The sequence below is a fragment of the Rhinolophus sinicus genome, linkage group LG09 (genome assembly GCF_036562045.2).
Source record: "Rhinolophus sinicus isolate RSC01 linkage group LG09, ASM3656204v1, whole genome shotgun sequence".
Classification (NCBI taxonomy): domain Eukaryota; kingdom Metazoa; phylum Chordata; class Mammalia; order Chiroptera; family Rhinolophidae; genus Rhinolophus; species Rhinolophus sinicus.
Window position 1 is genome coordinate 59,094,069 of NC_133758.1, and position 19,177 is coordinate 59,113,245.

General features: G+C 39.6%; 1 pseudogene; it reads right to left on the bottom strand.

Annotated features, from left to right (window-relative positions):
• Nucleotides 1–224: 224 nt before the first annotated feature.
• Nucleotides 225–19,063, bottom strand: LOC109437760 (E3 ISG15--protein ligase HERC5; annotated as a pseudogene).
• Between the last annotated feature and the right edge of the window lie 114 nt (nucleotides 19,064–19,177).

The following is a 19,177-nucleotide window of genomic DNA, read 5'->3' on the forward strand; positions in this document are numbered from 1 at the left end:
GACTTCTCTGATTAAGTCTTAATTGATATACCAGATAATCACATGTTTTATTTGCTGAAGTATATTCTTATTCCACCCTCACTATTTTTTTTTTTTTCAAAGAAGGGGACATATGTTATATAGTTTTCTGTATCTTGCTTTATCACTTAATACTATCTCTTGGAGATATTTCCATATCAATATGTAGAGAATTCTCTCATTCTTTTTTTATGTTAATAAATTGAGTTAATTTTAATTTTGAAAATATTTCCAAGAAGGGGTAAAGGGTGTAAGGTAAGGTCAGCCAAATCGTCTGTTATTGTTGATGGCTACTTGAAATGCTTCTTCCACTCTTTCCATTGTAGAATATTCAGGGAGGTAGAGGACACTAAAATATGTCTGTGCTCTTAAGGGATCTTTTTCATTCAGATTTTCAGGACAGCAAAATGTTATTTTCATGTAGTTTAAAACTTTTTCTTGAGAAATGTCTATTCAGGTTCTCTGCCCATTTTTTAATTGGATTGTTTGTTTTTTATTGTTGTTGAGTTGTATGACTTTCTTCTACATTTTGGATATTAGCCCCTTATCAGAGGCGTTGTTTGCAAAAATCTTCTCCCATTCGGTTAGTTTCCTCTTTATTTTGTTGATGGTTTCTTTTGCTGTGCAGAAGCTTTTTAGTTTGACATAGTCTCATTCATTTATTTTAGCTATTACATCCCTTGCCTTTGAGGTCAAATTCATAAAATCCTCTTTGAACCCCAGGTACATAAGTTTAATACATATGTTTTCTTCTATGCAGTTTATTGTTTCAGGTCTTATGTTTAGATCTTTGATCCATTTTGAGTTAATTTTGGTACACGGTGACAGATAGCAGTCCAGTTTCATTCTTTCACACATGGCTTTCCAATTCTCCCAGCACCATTTATTGAAGAGGCTGTCTTTTCTCCATGGTATGTTTTTGGCTTCTTGGTCAAAAATTTTGTGTCCTTATTTATGTGGATTTATTTCTGGGTTCTCAATTCTATTCCATTGATCTGTGGGTCTGTTTTCCTGCCAATACCATACTGTTTTGATTATTGTTGCTCTGTAGTACAAGCTAAAGTCAGGGTGTGTGATACCTCCATTATTGTTCTTTTTTCTTAGGATTGCTTTGGCTATTCGGGGTCTTTTGTGGTTCCATATAAATCTGATGATTTTTTATTCTATTCCTTTAAAAAATGCCACTGGGATTTTGATGGGGATTGCATTAAATTTGTATATTGTTTTGGGTAATATGGCCATTTAACTACGTTGATTCTTCCAATCCATGAGCACAGAATGTCTTTCCATTTCTTTGTGTCTTCTTCAATTTCTTTTAAAAATGTCTTATCATTTTCAGTTTATAGGTCTTTCACATCCTTGGTTAAGTTTATTCCGAGGTATTTTATTCTTTTTGTTGCAATTGCAAAAGGAATTGTTTTTTAAATTTCTTTCTCTGAGATTTCATTATTGGTATATAGGAATGCAATGGATTTTTGTACATTGATTTTGTAGCCAGCAACTTTACTGTATTCATTTATGGTTTCTAATAGCTTTCTGGTGGAGTCTTTAGGGTTTTCTACACATAGCATCATGTCATCTGGCTAATATCCAAAATATATAAGGAACTCATATAACTCAACAACAAAAAAACAAACAGTCCCATTAAAAAATGGGCAGAGGACCTGAAGAGACATTTCTCCAAAGAGGACATACAGACAGCCAATAGACATATGAAAAAGATGCTCAACATCACTAATCATCAGAGAAATACAAATAAAAACCACAATGAAATATCACCTCACACTAGTTAGAATGGCTATCATCAATAAGACAAATAATAACCAGTGTTGGAAAGCCTGTGGAGAAAAATGAACCCTCATACACTGTTGGTGGGAATGCAGACTGGTGCAGCCGCTATGGAAGGCAGTATGGAGGTTCCTCAAAAAATTAAGACTAGATTTCCCATGTAACCCAGCAATCCCTCTCCTGGGTATATACCCCAAAAATCTGAAAACATTTATCCGTAAAGTTGTATGTGCTCCATTGTTCATTGCAGCTTTATTTACAATGGCCAAGACATGGAAACAACCAAAGTGTCCTTCAATAGATGACTAGGTAAAGAAGATGTGATATATATACATAATGGAATACTATTCTGCATAAGAAAAGATGAAATAGTGTGACTACGTGGATGGGTCTTGAGATTATTATGCTAAGCAAAATAAGTCAGACAGAAAAAGTCGAGAAGCGTATGATTTCACTGATATGTGGGATATAAAACTGAAAGCAACAAAGGAACAAGAAAAACAAATAAAGAAACAAAAACTCATAGACATAGACAAGAGTTTAGTGTTTACCAGAGGGTAAGGCATGAGGGGGTTGCTAGATGAGGATAAACAGGATCAAATATATGGTGATACAAGGAGAACTGACACTGGATGGTGAACAGGCAATGTGATATATAGATGATGTATTACAGAACAGTACACTTGAAACCTATGTAACTTTACTAACCATTGTCACCCCAATAAACTTTAATTAGAAAAGTTTTTGAATTGTCAGTTCCTGTAAGAAACACAATTGAATTTCTTCTTTTCCTTCAAAGTCAATCTGTTGTAAAGCCTTCCAGAACATCACTATGGCGGGATGTGAATGGTCATATCCTTGTTTGTAATGAGCATTATTTTCAAAAGTTTCCAGGTCATAGTCTGTATTTCCAATAATCACATACTTTAGTTCTTCAAGATGATGGTACAACTCAGTAATCGCCTTGTCACACACTTTGTAAAATCCTCTTTGAAATTCTTTGTAAGCTGCCTTTACAGAGATGTTCAAAATATAACTGACACACTTAGAAACACTGTTTGTTAGTCTGGTCAACAATTATGCAACTTCATTAGGAATTAAGTCTCCATCATTGTTGTTCCAATGCACATTCAAAAGGGTATAAAATACTTCTCCAAAGTCATCATTTTCATCATCCAGAAGTGTTGGCAAATTCTTTCCAAAAATAGAACTGAGTTCTGTAAAGTCTTCCAATGATGGTATTTGGTCTAAAAGTTTCTTAAACAGAGTCAGGGGAAAAGTGATGTTGGCAACATTGCAATTAAACAGGGAAAGTCCACATGGAACCCCAAAGAAGAAATACCTCTTCTTCTCAAATTTAGGCTTGATAGGAAACCAATTGTAGGAAGCCTTTTTAGGACACATGAACATCCCATATTCTGGCCGGGTCATCTCTTCAAACAGTGGACAAACTCTGCTTTGAGTTCTCCAAAGTCATGTTCAATTTCATCACTAAATGAAAGCATTAACTCACTCCTCAGATCTTCACTCTCCAATTCATTTAGCTGACTCAAATCACCCTCAATCAAGTGACTCTTTCTGACTGTTAAAGGTGGGCAGCAAAGCTAAACTGAACCCTCTGTGTTCCACAATTCCAAGCAACTACATACAAGCTCTTTTTTGTCCTGTATTTTTAAAAGTGAGTCTGCATATAGTAGTTGAATTTTTGACAGACTATCAAGATAAATGGAAAATGACTGAATATAAGAGGATATTGGGGAGACATCATCAAAATGGCAGCGTGAAGTGAGCCTCTGTAAAGCTCCCCTGGAATTTACAACGAATCGAACAACAGTAACTCCACAAAGGACTCCCTGCACAGCAGACAGGCAAGATGAAGAGGCCCACTACTGAACTCACCTACAAGTGGAGAATCGTGCAAGAGGGGGAGGGAAGGAAGAAGTGCGGAGACGGAGGCGCGAGTGTGCAGGACGCAGACCTAGCTCAGTGCTCCGATCTCGCTGCTTCCCGGAACTACCGCAGCTGCGGGAGAGGGAAGAACTCGGACTGCTAGGGCTCCATTTATGGCCCACAGGGCTGAGGGCGCAGCATATAACACAGCTGCACCCAATGCTCACGGCAGAGACCTCACAGAAAAGACTGAGGGAAGAAGGCTGAAAACGGTGGTTTAAGCCCTCACTGCCGCGCAGACAACGGACCTTAGGCACTGAGACTAGCCGCCCCCTTCTAACCCTCCCAGAGCTCGCCCCGCCCCCACCTGCCCGGTGCTAGAAGCAGAACAGTAGCAGTGTCAGATCAAAAGAACAGAATATTTGCAGTTCTGAGAACTGTGGACCGCAGACACAGATTCGCAGCCCAACTAGTTCCGGCAAAGGGGAGGGAGCTGTGGCAGCAGAACCCGCTGTGGTGGTGGTCGCCGCCATTGCTCTGGACCACCTCTCACTACTCACCCCGCCTCTGGCCCCACCTACCTGGGCGGATCCCTGCAGGAGTAAACAGAACTGCTGAAACACACGGGCTCTGAATCTGGTGCAGGAAGAGCTTTGGAACTTCAAAAACTCTCCGCATACCCACACGGACACTGCGCCCTGTGACCCAGGCGAACTATTAACAGAGGAGAAGCCCGTCTCCCAGGGAATCCCCCCATTGTGTGAGAAGCTGGAGTAGTGCAGAGAACACATAGTACTACCATGTGAGAGAGAGAAAAGAAAAAGGCTGCAATCGGAGAAAAAAAAACACATTCTACCAACAAGTACTGGAAAACAAAAGAAAGACCTCTTCCTATTAACCTGTTGCAGAAGCCACTCCTGTAGATGTCTAGGAAGAGAAATAGTAAACCAGTAATCGCCATGAATAACCAAGGCAACAAGATAGCTCAGAAAGAAAGTGAAAAATCTCCAGAGAAGGCACTTAAAGATACAGAAATATGTGACTTAAATGACAGAGAATTCAAGATTGCAGTTCTGAAAAAACTCAACGAGATACAAGAAAACACAGATAGGCAGTTAAAGGAACTCAGAAACTCAATCAAAGAACAGCATGAGCATTTTACTAAAGAGATTGAAATCTTAAAAAAGAACCAAATAGAATTTCTGGAGATTAAGAACTCAATAGAAGAAATTAAGAACGAAATAACCACCTCAGGTAGTAGAGTTGAACAGATGGAACAAAGAATCAGTGACATCGAAGATAGAAACCTGGAAATGACACACATTGAAGAAGAAAGAGACTTGAGACTTGAAAGAAATGAAAGAACTCTACAAGAACTTTCTGAATCCATCAGAAAGAGCAATATAAGAATAATGGGCAGACCAGAAGGAGAAGAAAGAGAGAAGGGAACAGAGAATATATTCAAACAAATTGTCGATGAGAACTTCCCAAACTTGTGGACAGAACTGGATCCTCGAATCCAAGAAGCAAATAGAACACCTAATTACCTCAATCCCAACAGGCCTTCTCCAAGGCACATTGTATTGAAGCTGTCTAAAATCAACGACAAAGAAAGAATCCTCAAGGCAGCCAGGGAAAAGAAGACGGTAACCTACAAAGGAAAGCCCATTAGATTATCATCAGATTTTTCAGCAGAAACTCTACAAGCCAGGAGGGAGTGGAACCAAATATTCAAACTATTGAAAGAGAAATTATGAGCCAAGAATAATATATCCAGGAAAGATATCCTTTAGATATGAAGAAGGAATAAAGACCTTTCCAGACATACAGAAGCTAAGGGAATTTTCTAATACACGACCTGCACTACAAGAAATACTAAAGGAGGCTATTCGACCACCATCAACAGGGACAATTTGTGGCAACCGAAACATAAAAAGGGGAGAGTAAAGGCCTGAACCGGAACATGGGAATGGAGAAAATAAGCGTGCTGAAGAAAATGGAATACTCTAAATATCAAACTTTCTTTTACATAAACTTAAGGGTCACCACTCAAACAAAATCCAGAACTGAAATATATAGTGTAATAAAAGAAGAAACAGAGGGAAACATCATAGAATACCACCACACAGAAATAACAGACAACAACAAAAAGGCAAAGAAACAATGGAGACATGGCCTTACCAGAAAACTAAAGATAGAATGACAGGAAATCCTCACATATCAATAATCACCCTAAATGTAAATGGACTGAACTCACCAATAAAAAGGCACAGAGTAGCAGATTGGATCAAAAAACTAAACCCAACCATATGCTGTCTCCAAGAGACACATCTCAGCTACAAGGACAAGCATAGACTCAAAGTGAAAGGGTGGAAATTGACACTCCAAGCAAATGGTACCCAGAGAAAATCAGGTGTAGCCATAATGATATCAGATGAAACAGACTTCAGCGTGAAAAAGATAACAAGAGACAAAGATGGACACTTCATAATGGTAAAGGAGACTACACAACAAGAAGCCATAACAGTCATCAATATTTATGACCCCAATCGGGGAGCACCGAAATATACCAATCAACTACTAACAGAACTAAAGGGAGAAATTGACCAAAACACAATTATACTAGGGGACTTAAATACATCATTGACAGCTATGGACAGATCATCCAAACAGAAAATAAATAACGAAATAGCAGGCCTAAATGACACATTAGATGAAATGGACATAACTGACATATATAGAGCAGTTCATCCTAAAACATCAGACTATGCATTCTTTTCTAGTGTACATGGAACATTCTAAAGGATAGACCATACACTGGGACATGAAATCAGCCTCAGCAAATTTAAGAAGATTGAAATCATACCAAACATATCTCTGATCACAGGGCTTTGAAATTGGATATCAACTGCAAAAAGAAAGCAGGGAAAAACACAAATACATGGAGATTAAACAACTTACTTTTAAAGAACTTCCAGGTCAAAGAAGAAATTAGAGGAGAGATCAAAAGATATATAGAAACAAATGACAATGAAAATACATCCTACCAAAATTTTGGGGATGCAGCAAAAGCAGTTTTAAGAGGGAAATTTGTATCATTACACGCCTATCTCAAGGAACAAGAAGACTCCCAAATAAATAACCTCATGTTACACCTTAAAGAACTAGAAAAAGAAGAACAAGTGAAACCCAAGGTCAGCAGAAGAAAGGAAATAACAAAAATCAGAGCAGAACTAAATGAAATAGAGAACAAAAAGACAATAGAAAAAATTAATGTGCCAAAGAGCTGGTTCTTTGAAAAGATTAACAAAATTGACAAACCCTTTGCTAGACTCACTAAGATAAAAAGAGAGAAGACACTAATTAACAAAATCAGAAACGAAAAAGGGGAAGTTATCACAGACACCACAGAAATACAAAGGATCATCCAAAAATACTATGAAGGACTATATGCCACCAAATTCAATAACCTAGAAGAAATGGACAAGTTCTTAGAAACTTAGCTGAGATGTGTCTCTTGGAGACAGCATATGGTTGGGTTTAGTTTTTTCATCCAATCTGCTGATCCAAGGCTGAACCACGAAGAACTGGAAAATCTAAACAGACCGATCACCAGTAATGAAATTGAATCAGTCATCCAAAACCTTCCCAAAAATAAAAGTCCGGGACCAGATGGCTTCACTAGTGAATTCTACCAAACCTTCAAAGACGATCTAATACCAATCCTGCTCAAACTCTTCCAAAAAATTGAAGAAGAGACAGTATTCCCTAACTCATTTTATGAGGCCAACGTTACCCTGATACCAAAACCTGGTAAGGACAACACAAAAAAAGAAAACTACAGACCAATATCTGTGATGAATACAGATGCAAAAATCCTAAACAAAATTCTAGCAAATCGAATGCAACAATGCATTAAAATGATTATTCATCACCACCAAGTGGGGTTCATCCCCGGGGCACAAGGATGGTTCAACATCCGCAAATCCATCAATGTGCTACATCACATAAACAAAATAAAGGACAAAAATCATATGATTATATCAATTGATACAGAAAAAGCATTTTACAAGATACAACATCCATTTATGATTAAAAGACTTAATAAAATAGGTATAGAAGGAAAATACCTTAATATAATAAAGGCCATATATGACAAGCCCTCAGCTAATCTCATAATTAATGGTGAAACACTGAAGCCCTTTGCTCTACGTTCAGGAACACGACAGGGCTGTCCCCTATCACCTCTGCTTTTCAACATAGTGTTGGAAGTCCTTGCCAGAGCAATCAGGCAAGAGAAAGAAATAAAAGGCGTCCAAATTGGGAATGAAGAAGTTACATTGTCACTCTTTGCAGATGACATGATGCTACATATAGAAAACCCTAGACTCCACCAAAAAGCTATTAGAAACAATAAACGAATACAGTAAAGTTGCCGGCTACAAAATCAACGTACAAAAGTCCATTGCTTTCCTATATACTAACAATGAAATGTCAGACAAAGAAATACAAAAAACAATTCCTAAAAAAATGCAGATGTGACTTCCGGAAAAATGGCGGCGTGAGGTGAGCCTCTGTAAAGCTCCCCTGGAATTTACAAAGAATCGAACAGCAAAAACTCCACAAAGGACTCCCTGCACAGCAGACAGGCAAGACGAAGAGGCCCACTACCGACTGAAATCACCTACAGGTGGGATATTCGCGCGAGTGGAGGGAGGAGGAAAGGGAGAAGTGCGCTGAGACGGAGCCGCGCGGGCGCAGGAGGCAGACCTAGCTCAGTGCGCCGAGCCCGCTGCTTCCCGGAACTAACGCAGCTGCGGGAGAGGGAAGAACTCGGACTGCTAGGGCTCCGCCAGGGCCCCACAGGGCTGAGGGGACAGCATACAACACGGCTGAACCCAACGCTCACGGCAGAGACCTCGGAGAAAAGACTGAGGGAAAAAGGCTGAAAACAGTGGTTTAAGCCCGCACTGCCGAGCAGAGAACGGAGCCTTAGGCACTGAGACTAGCCGCCCCCTTACCCTCCCCTCCCAGAGCTCGCCCCGCCCCCACCTGCCCGGTGCTAGAAGCGAAACAGTAGCAGTGTCAGATCAAAACAACAGAAAATTTCCTGTTTTGAGAACTGTGGGCCGCAAACACAAATACACAGCCCAACTAGTTCCAGCAAAGGGGAGAGCTGTAGAAGCAGGACCGGCTGTGGTGGTGGTCGCCGCCATTGCTCTGGGCCACCTCTCACAACTCACCCCGCCCCTGACCCCACCTATCTGGGCGGATCCCTGCAGGAGTAAACAGAACTGCTGAAATATACGGGCTCTGAATCAGGAACATCAAAAGCTCTCCGCATACTCACCGGGACACTGCGCCCTGTGACCTAGACGAACTATTAACAGAGGAGAAGCCCGTCTCCCAGGGAATCCCCCCATTGTGTGAGAAGTTGGAATAGTGCAGAGAAAACAGCACTACCGTGTGGGACAAGAAAAATAAGTTGCAGTTGGAGAAATAATAAAACATTCTACCAACAAGTACTGGCAAACAAAAGACAGACCGCTTTCTATCAACCTGTTGCAGAAGTCACTCCTGTAGATGTCTAGGAAGAGAAATAGTAAACCAGTAATCGCCATGACTAACCAAGGCAACAAGATAGCTCAGAAAGAAAGTGAAAAATCTCCAGAAAAGGCACTTAAAGATACAGAAATATGTGACTTAAATGACAGAGAATTCAAGACTGCAGTTCTGAAAAAACTCAACGAGATACAAGAAAACACAGATAGGCAGTTAAATGAACTCAGAAACTCAATCAAAGAACAGCATGAGCATTTTACGAAAGAGATTGAAATCTTAAAAAAGAACCAAATAGAATTTCTGGAGATTAAGAACTCAATAGAAGAAATTAAGAATGAAATAACCAGCTTAGGTAGTAGAGTTGACCAGATGGAGGAAAGAATCAGTGACATCGAAGATAGAAACCTGGAAATGACACAAATAGAAGAAGAAAGAGACTTGAGACTTAAAAGAAATGAAAGAACTCGACAAGAACTTTCTGACTCCATCAGAAAGAGCAATATAAGAATAATGGGCATACCAGAAGGAGAAGAAAGAGAGAAGGAACAGAGAATATATTCAAACAAATTGTCGATGAGAACTTCCCAAATTTGTGGACAGAACTGGACCCTCGAATCCAAGAAGCAAATAGAACACCTAGTTACCTCAATCCCAACAGGCCTTCTCCAAGGCACATTGTATTGAAGCTGTCTAAAATCAACGACAAAGAAAGAATCCTCAAGGCAGCCAGGGAAAAGAAGACGGTAACTTACAAAGGAAAGCCCATTAGATTATCATCAGATTTTTCAGCAGAAACTCTACAAGCCAGGAGGAGTGGAACCAAATATTCAAACTATTGAAAGAGAGAAACCATGAGCCAAGAATAATATATCCAGCAAAGATATCCTTTAGATATGAAGGAGGAATAAAGACCTTTCCAGACATACAGAAGCTGAGGGAATTTTCTAATACACGACCTGCACTACAAGAAATACTAAAGGAGGCTATTCGACCACCATCAACAGGGACAATTTGTGGCAACCAAAACTCAAAAAGGGGAGAGTAAAGGCCTGAACCGAATATGGGAATGGAGAAAGTAAGCGTGCTGAAGAAAATGGAATACTCTAAATATCAAACTTTCTTTTACATAAACTTAAGGGTAACCACTCAAAATAAATCCAGAATTGAAATATATACTGAAATAAAAGAAGAAACAGAGGAAACATCATAGAATACCACCACACAGAAATAATAGACAACAACAAAAAGGCAAAGAAACAATGGAGACACAGCCTTACCAGAAAACTAAAGATAGAATGACAGGAAATCCTCACATATCAATAATCACCCTAAATGTAAATGGACTGAACTCACCAATAAAAAGGCACAGAGTAGCAGATTGGATCAAAAACTAAACCCAACCATATGCTGTCTCCAAGAGACACATCTCAGCTACAAGGACAAGCATAGACTCAAAGTGAAAGGGTGGAAATTGACACTCCAAGCAAATGGTACCCAGAGAAAATCAGGTGTAGCCATAATGATATCAGATGAAACAGACTTCAAGGTGAAAAAGATAACAAGAGACAAAGATGGACATTTCATAATGGTGAAGGGACTGTACAACAAGAAGACATAACAGTCATCAATATTTATGCCCCCAATCAGGGAGCACCAAATACACCAAGCAACTACTAACAGAACTAAAGGGAGAAATTGACCAAAACACAATTATACTAGGGGACTTAAATACATCATTGACAGCTATGGATAGATCATCCAAACAGAAAATAAATAACGAAATAGCAGCCCTAAATGACACTTTAGATGAAATGGACATAATTGACATTTATAGAGCACTTCATCCTAAAACGTCAGACTATACATTCTTTTCTAGTGCACATGGATCATTCTCAAGGATAGACCATATATTGGGACATAAAATCAGCCTCAGCAAATCTAGGAAGATTGAAATCATACCATGCATATTCTCTGATCGCAAGGCTTTGAAATTGATATCAACTGTAAAAAGAAAGTGGGAAAAAACACAAATACATGGAGATTAAACAACATACTTTTAAAGAAGGACTGGGTCAAAGAAGAAGTTAGAGGAGAGATCAAAAGATACATAGAAACAAATGACAATGAAAATACATCCTACCAAAATTTTTGGGATGCAGCGAAAGCAGTTTTAAGAGGGAAATTTATCTCATTACAGGCCTATCTCAAGAAACAAGAAAACTCCCAAATAAATAACCTCATGTTACACCTTAAAGAACTAGAAAAAGAAGAACAAGTAAAACCCAAGGTCAGCAGAAGAAAGGAAATAACAAAAATTAGAGCAGAACTAAATGAAATAGAGAACAAAAAGACAATAGAAAAAATTAATATGACAAAGAGCTGGTTCTTTGAAAAGATTAACAAAATTGACAAACCCTTGGCTAGACTCACTAAGATAAAAAGAGACAAGACACTGATTAACAAAATCAGAAACGTAAAAGGGGAAGTTATCACGGACACCACAGAAATACAAAGGATCATCCAAGAATACTATGAAGGACTATATGCCACCAAATTCAACAACCTAGAAGAAATGGACAAGTTCTTAGAAACATATAGCCTTCCAAGGCTGAACCATGAAGAACTGGAAAATCTAAACAGACCGATCACCAGTAACGAAATTGAATCAGTCATCCAAAACCTTCCCAAAAGCAAAAGTCCGGGACCAGATGGCTTCACTAGTGAATTCTACCAAACCTTCAAAGAGGATCTAATACCAATTCTGCACAAACTCTTCCAAAAAGTTGAAGAAGAGACAGTACTCCCTAACTCATTTTATGAGGCCAACATTACCCTGATACCAAAACCTGGTAAGGACAGCACAAAAAAAGAAAACTACAGACCAATATCTCTAATGAATACCGATGCAAAAATCCTAAATAAAATTCTAGCAAATCGAATACAACAATGCATTAAAAGATTATTCATCACGACCAAGTGGGGTTCATCCCGGGGCACAAGGATGGTTCAACATATGCAAATCCATCAATGTGATACATCACATAAACAAAATAAAGGACAAAATTCATATGATTATATCAATTGATGCAGAAAAACCATTTGACAAGATACAACATCCATTTATGATTAAAACACTTAATAAAATGGGTATAGAAGGAAAATACCTTAACATAATAAAGGCCATGTATGACAAGCCCTCTGCTAATCTCATAATTAATGGAGAAAAACTGAAGCCCTTTGCTCTACGTTCAGGAACACGACAGGGATGTCCCCTATCACCTCTGCTTTTCAACATAGTGTTGGAAGTCCTTGCCAGAGCAATCAGGCAAGAGAAAGAAATAAAAGGCATCCAAATTGGGAATGAAGAAGTTAAATTATCACTCTTTGCAGATGACATGATGCTATATATAGAAAACCCTAAAGACTCCACCAAAAAGCTATTAGAAACAATCAATGAATACAGTAAAGTTGCTGGCTACAAAATCAACGCACAAAAGTCCATTGCCTTCCTATATACTAACAATGAAATCTCAGAAAAAGAAATACAAAAAACAATTCCTTTTGCAATTGCAGCAAAAGAATAAAATACCTAGGAATAAACTTAACCAAGGATGTGAAAGACCTATATGCTGAAAACTATAAGACATTTTTGAAAGAAATTGAAGAAGACACAAAGAAATGGAAAGACATTCCGTGCTCATGGATTGGAAGAATCAACATAGTTAAAATGGCCATATTACCCAAAGCAATATACAGATTCAATGCAATCCCCATCAAAATCCCAATGGCATATTTTAAAGAAATAGAACAAAAATCATCAGATTTGTTTGGAACCACAAAAGACCCGAATAGCCAAAGCAATCTTAAGAAAAAGAACAATAATGGAGGTATCACACTTCCTGACTTTGGCTTGTACTACAGGGCTACAATAATCAAAACAGCATGGTATTGGCAGAAAAACAGACACATAGACCAATGGAATAGAATTGAGAACCCAGAAATAAAACCACATAAATATGGACAGATAATTTTTGACAAAGAAGCTAAAAACATACAATGGAGCAAAGACAGCCTCTTCAATAAATGGTGCTGGGAGAATTGGATAGCCACGTGCAAAAGAATGAAACTGGACTGCTATTTGTCACCATGTACCAAAGTTAATTCAAAATGGATCAAAGACTTAAGCATAAGACCTGACACAATAAACTGCATAGAAGAAAACATAGGTACTAAACTTATGGACCTTGGGTTCAAAGAGCATTTTATGAACTTGACTCCAAAGGCAATGGAAGTAAAAGCTAAAATAAACGAATGGGACTATATGAAACTTAAAAGCTTCTGCACAGCAAAAGAAACCATTGACAAAATAAAGAGGCCACCAACTGAATGGGAGAAGATTTTTGCAAACAGTGCCTCCGATAAGGGGCTAGTATCCAGAATATACAAGCAACTCATGCAACTCAACAACAGAAAAACAAAAAACCCAATTGAAAAATGGGCAGAGGACTTGAAGAGACATTTCTCCAAAGAGGACATACAAATGGCAAATAGACATATGAAAAAATGCTCAACATCACTAATCATCAGAGAAATGCAAATCAAAACCACAATGAGATATCACCTCACCCCAGTCAGAATGGCTATCATCAACAAGACAAATAGTAACAAATGTTGGAGAGGCTGTGGAGAAAAAGGAACCCTCATACACTGTTGGTGGGAATGCAGACTGGTGCAGCCGTTATGGAAGGCAGTGTGGAGGTTCCTCAAAAATTACGAATAGAATTGCCATATGACCCAGCAATCCCTCTCCTGGGTATCTACCCAAAAATCTGAAAACATTTAGAGATAAAGACACGTGTGCTCCAATGTTCATTGCAGCTTTGTTTACGGTGGCCAAGACATGGAAACAACCAAAATGTCCTTCGATAGATGAATGGATAAAGAAGTTGTGGTATATATACACAATGGAATACTATTCGCAGCAAGAAAAGATGATATAGGAACATTTGTGACAACATGGATGGATCTTGAGAGAGTAATGCTGAGCGAAACAAGTCAGACAGAAAAAGCAGAGAACCATGTGATTTCACTGATATGTGGTATATAAACCAAAAACAACAAAAGAACAAGACAAACAAATGAGAAACAGAAACTCATAGACACAGACAATAGTTTAGTGGTTGCCAGAGGGTAAGGGGGGCGGGGGTGGGGGGTGGGAGATGAGGGTAAGGGGGATCGAATATATGGCGATGGAAGGAGAACTGACTCTGGGTGATGAACACACAATGGGATTTATAGATGATGTAATACAGAATTGTACACCTGAAATCTATGTAATTTTACTAACAATTGTCACCCCAATAAATTTAATAAAATAAAAATTTAAAAACAAACAAACAAACAAAAAAACAATTCCTTTTGCAATTGCAGCAAAAAGAATAAAATACCTAGGAATAAACTTAACCAAGGATGTGAAGGACGTATATGCTGAAAACTATAAGACATTTTTGAAAGAAATGGAAAGACATTCCGTGCTCATGGATTGGAAGAATCAACATAGTTAAAATGGCCGTATTACCCAAAACAATTCACAGATTTAATGCAATCCCCATCAAAATCCCAAGGGCATTTTTTAAAGAAATAGAACAAAGAATCATCAGATTTGTTTGGAACCACAAAAGACCCCGAATAGCCAAAGCAATCTTAAGAAAAAAGAACAATACTGGATGTATCGCACTCCCTGACTTTAGCTTGTACTACAGGGCTACAATAATCAAAACAGCATGGTATTGGCAGAAAAACAGACACGTAGGCCAATGGAATAGAATTGAGAACCCAGAAATAAAATCACATAAATATGGACAGATAATTTTTGACAAAGAAGCTAAAAACATACAATGGAGCAAAGACAGCCTCTTCAATAAATGGTGCTGGGAGAATTGGATAGCTACGTGCAAAAGAATGAAACTGGACTGCTATTTGTCACCATGTACCAAAATTAATTCAAAATGGATCAAAGACTTAAACATAAGACCTGACACAATAAACTGCATAGAAGAAAACGTAGGTACTAAACTTATGGACCTTGGGTTCAAAGAGCATTTTATGAACTTGACTCCAAAGGCAATGGAAGTAAAAGCTAAAATAAACGAATGGGACTATATGAAACTTAAAAGCTTCTGCACATCAAAAGAAACCATCGACAAAATAAAGAGGCAACCAACTGAATGGGAGAAGATTTTTGCAAACAGTGCCTCCGATAAGGGGCTTATATCCAAAATATACAAGGAACTCATGCAACTCAACAACAAAAAAACAAACAACCCAATTGAAAAATGGGCAGAGGACTTGAAGAGACATTTCTCCAAAGAGGACATACAAATGGCAAATACACATATGAAAAAATGCTCAACATCACTAATCATCAGAGAAATGCAAATCAAAACCACAATGGGATATCACCTCACCCCAGTCAGAATGGCTATCATCAACAAGACAAATAGTAACAAGTGTTGGAGAGGCTGTAGAGAAAAGGAACCCTCATACACTGTTGGTGGGAATGCAGACTGGTGCAGCCATTATGGAAGGCAGTGTGGAGATTCCTCAAAAAATTACAAATAGAATTGCCATATGACCCAGCAATCCCTCTCCTGGGTATCTACCCAAAAAATCTGAAAACCTTTATACATAAAGACACGTGTGCTCCATTGCTCATTGCAGCTTTGTTTACAGTGGCCAAGACATGGAAACAACCAAAATATCCTTCGATAGATGAATGGATAAAGAAGTTGTGGTATATATACACCATGGAATACTATTCGGCGGTAAGAAAAGATGATATAGGAACATTTGTGACAACATGGATGGATCTTGAGAGTTTAATGCTGAGCGATATAAGTCAGACAGAAAAAGCAGGGAACCATATGATTTCATTGACATGTGGTATATAAACCCAAAACAACAAAAGAACAAGACAAACAAATGAGAAACAAAAACTCATAGACACAGACAATAGTTTAGTGGTTACCAGAGGGTAAGGGGGGTGGGGGGTGGGAGATGAGGGTAAAGGGGATCAAATATATGGTGATGGAAGGAGTACTGACTCTGGGTGGTGAACACACAATGGGATTTATAGATGAGGTAATACATAATTGTACACCTGAAATCTATGTAATTTTACTAACAATTGTCACCCCAATAAATTAAAAAAGAAAAAGGATATTGGATGTCTACTGAAATTTCTGAGTTCATTTTCCAAGAGCACCTTCTGTATACATCACCATAAAAATCAAGCCAGTGTGTGAGTTAATTTACTTTGAAATTATTTTCAGGTAGTTGACATTTAATTTGGTCTACCCTGTGCAGCCTTTTCAGTATTTCTAAGAGAGCTTAATGTGACAGTTATTCTCAGTACTTTCAGTTTGATGATGCAGTTGAGCAGTGATGGCTTTTTCTAAACATCTGAACCAGTTTGGTGAAAGCAGATTCTTGCAGAGATGCCCAGTATTCCTCCAGAACCCCTGAAGATTTATCACTCATTTTACAAACAGCCTCTGCAAACGGAACCACCAGGCTCTCCCAGTTGGTTAAAATCATGCATCATGACACTCTAGGAGAAGGAAGAAAACTTCTAAAGTATTTTGGTGTGGAGAATGAAATGGATGATTTTTGAGCAGATTATCCCTGAGACATGTGGTTATCCTATTAGTAATCCAGTCCTTTTGGGTTAACTCCTTAAAGGTGTTTCTTGCTTTATTTAAGTCCAAATGAATAACATCATTTCTACAGCTCTTTCCTTTTCAAAACTTCCAGTCAGACAAGCAGGAGATGAAAATGTCTCTGATTTCCCTTTTTGTATTTTGCCACTGCTTAGTCCCCACATCAGCAATTTACCTCTTTACAATCCATTCAGTGTGGGAATTTTCCTCCTCAGGTTAACATAGGCATTTTCTTTTTTCATTCAGAGCAAAGTGCTTTGATCCCTTTCAGCAGTCATTATTGACTCCTTTTCTGAGATACGGATTTCAATTTGAGTTCTTCATGTCAGGGCAATTTCATGGGAACTGGTATCAGCTGATTATGCGTTCTGCCGTTTCCTAGTTGTTGTTTTTCCAGGACCAAAAGAAAAGACCTTTCCCAAATCAGAAACATTGGCAAGTGTGTTCCACCTTCCACATGCTATCTGGGTCACTCTGTTCCCAAAGAGCTCAGTCACCAAACAGGGTCTTAACTCAGTCTGTGTTGAATTGTGACTGAATTGCCCATATCTTCTAGCATCAAAAGTAAACACTGGCCCATTGTGGGGACAGAGCCAGGAGTACAGTTTCCGGGCTCTCAGCCTCGCGTGGAAAAGTGCTGGCTCAGGTAGTAAATGGCCATCAAGTCATCAGATGGCCATCAGCTGTGGTTAATTGGCTGTCAGCTGTAACCAGTGAGCCATTGGCCACTAATATAACTGCCGTGGCTACACTAGCAGCGAATAGTGGCTAGCAAGCGTGGATTGCAGTTAGCACAGCGGATTGCAGTTAGCAAGGGGTTGGTTGTTTGGTTGTTGGTTGGCAGACAAGTGGCTGGAAAATTGCGGATCATGTGGCTCCTGCTTCCTGTGTCTCCAACCCAGCTGCCAGCGAGACTATAGTGGTATGACTCCCCTATCCATGGCCCTATTGGGGTTCCTTTTTGGCCTCGCCATATCCTGCGTTCTTGTGCAGGGAGCAGGAGCTGAGACCCTGCATGACACCCATTGTCGTGCGGGGAGGCCTGCGGGGTCTCTGCTCCCGCTCCCCATACAAGAACGCAGGATATGGTGAGGCCAAAAAGGAACACCCACGGAGCCATAGGTAGGGGAGTCATACCACTACGGTCTCACTGGAGGCTGGGTGCACTGGATGTGCGACCTGCTGTCCGTTTTGTCTGCAACCCACCGACGACTCTCTTTCACTCTCCTCCACTCTCCTCGGCTCTCCTTCGTAGCCGCAGCAGTTATATTAGTGGCTAATGGCTCAATGGCTACAGCTGACGGCCGACCAGCCCCAGCTGATGGCCATCTACTACCCGAGCCAGCACCCCTCCACGTGAGGCCGAGAGCCTGTAAACTACTTTCTGGGGCTCTGCCCCCACACCCATCCTTTGTGAGCAGGGTGATGTGAGAGCCACCACAAGCCAGAAATTAAAATTTCCCATTGTCCAGTGCTCCATTAAGGAAAGGAAAATCTTTATGTCTATGTGGCCCAGGCCTAGTTATCCAAAATCATTTCTTCCCCAAGAGTAAATGTTTCTGGATATAGATAAAGCCATGCTGTGGGCTTTTCCCACAGAAATCTGAGAAAAGGGGACTCCTGAGAGATGCTCCACAATCTGGTGTCAGGGGTGAGGCAAGTATTTTTCCAACTCTGAGCTGGTGGTGTAAATTCTGTCCCCATGCAAAAAGCTCACCTTTTGAGAGTGCAAGAGAATGATAATCTCCACATGTGATCTGAATTTTTTTTTTCTTATAAAGTGCTTTGAAACCTTGCATGTTCTGTATGATAGTTGTACTCAAATGGTTTTCCATCTGTGGATTGAATCAGCAAGTGCTCTGCTCCTTGGTCCATGGAATGTAACTTCATTTTTTTCCCCCTAACTTAATGCTCTTTGCTCCACTGGCAGCTGGTGCACCTGGAAGCCAGGCACGCCGTGCTCCAGCACTGCCACATGCCCGTGTGCAGCACGGCTGGCTCTTCACCTCAGCTCTCCCCAGCAGCACACTGCAGAGGCCCGCGGTGCAGAGGGCCAGGACATGGCAGGGGGCCACGGCTTCTCTCATTCTTTTTGTTTCCCCCTCTTCTTCTGCCTCCCCCCCACTGGTTCAAGTCTTTGTTTCTCAGTCTAGTTGTGTAGGACACAGCTCCCTGGCCCTTGCTGGTTGTTGTGCGGGAGA